Here is a 1,175-nt window from a genome sequence, read left to right as displayed (position 1 = left end):
CTGGCCTGGGCCAACTTCTTAATGATTGTCTCCAAAAGCGTCCCCCAAGCAGTGGCAGCTATGAGCCTAAAGAATTTAGTGAAGGGTCATGGCTGTACAATTTTATTCTACCTTAACAGGGTGTCTCGTGGTCTTTCTTTAAGCGTGACCTGCTTCCTGAGTAGCTTTCAAGCCATCACCATCAGTCCTAGCAGCTCCACGTGGGCAGAGCTTGAAGACAGAGCCCCAGAGTACCTCATCCCCACCTCTTTCCTCTACTAGATCTTTCATTTGCTGCTTGTTCTTGAAAAAATTAAAGGACCCAGGGTCTCTGGAAGCATCTCAAATGTCCTGCCTTCTGGATATTGCTCCACTTCAGCAGCCACCGCAGTCAGTGCTTCACTATTCGTTGTTATGGCCTCCTTCCCTGATGCCGTGTGTGTGGGTCTGATGGTCTTTACCAGTGGCTCCATGGTATTGCTTCTGTATAGGCACCACAAGCAAGTCCAGCATATCCACATAACGCAGCTTTCCCCCAGAGTCTCCCCTGAAAGCAAAGCCACCCGGTCTGTCCTGCTCCTGGTTAGCACCTTTGTGTTTTTTTACTCACTCAATTCCATCTTGGCAGCGTATATACATTTGAGAAAGACAAGAATCTGGTTGGTGCACAGCTCTAGCTTCCTAGCTGCCTGTTTTCCAACTTTTAGTCCATTGGTGCTTATCAGCACTGACTCCCAAGTTCTTTTTTTTTTTTTAATTTTAAATTTTTTTATTTTTAGTTTTCAACATTTACTTCCACAAGATTTTGAGTTCCAAATTTTCACCCCATCTCACCCTTCCCCCCACCCCAAGATGGCATGCATTCTGAATACCCCTTCCCCTAGTCTGCTTTCCCTGCTATCTCTCCCCCCCCTTCCCCTTCTATTTTCCTGTAGGGCAGGGTAGATTTCTGTACCTCATTTCCTGTATTTCTTATTTCTCAGTTGCATGTGAAAACTTTTTTTATAAACATGTGTTTTTTAAACTTTGGGTTCCAAATTTTCTCCCTTCCTCCCTCCCCACCCACCCTCATTGAAAAGGCAAGCACCTCAATATAGGTTATACATGTGTAGTTATGCAAAACACTTCCATAGTAGACATGCTGTGAAAAACTAACTCTATTTCCCTTAATCCTATCCTGCTCCCCCATTTATTCT

The 1,175-nt window shown here is 44.6% G+C and overlaps 1 pseudogene; it reads left to right on the top strand.

Moving 5' to 3' along the window:
* Positions 1-6: 6 nt before the first annotated feature.
* On the top strand, positions 7-622 carry LOC114039347 (annotated as a pseudogene).
* The last annotated feature ends 553 nt before the right edge of the window (positions 623-1,175 follow it).

This window comes from Vombatus ursinus, unplaced genomic scaffold (genome assembly GCF_900497805.2).
Source record: "Vombatus ursinus unplaced genomic scaffold, bare-nosed wombat genome assembly UNPS02000729.1, whole genome shotgun sequence".
Taxonomy (NCBI): Eukaryota; Metazoa; Chordata; class Mammalia; order Diprotodontia; family Vombatidae; genus Vombatus; species Vombatus ursinus.
Note: the sequence above shows the minus strand (reverse complement) of the source record. Positions and strands in the feature narration are given on the sequence as shown.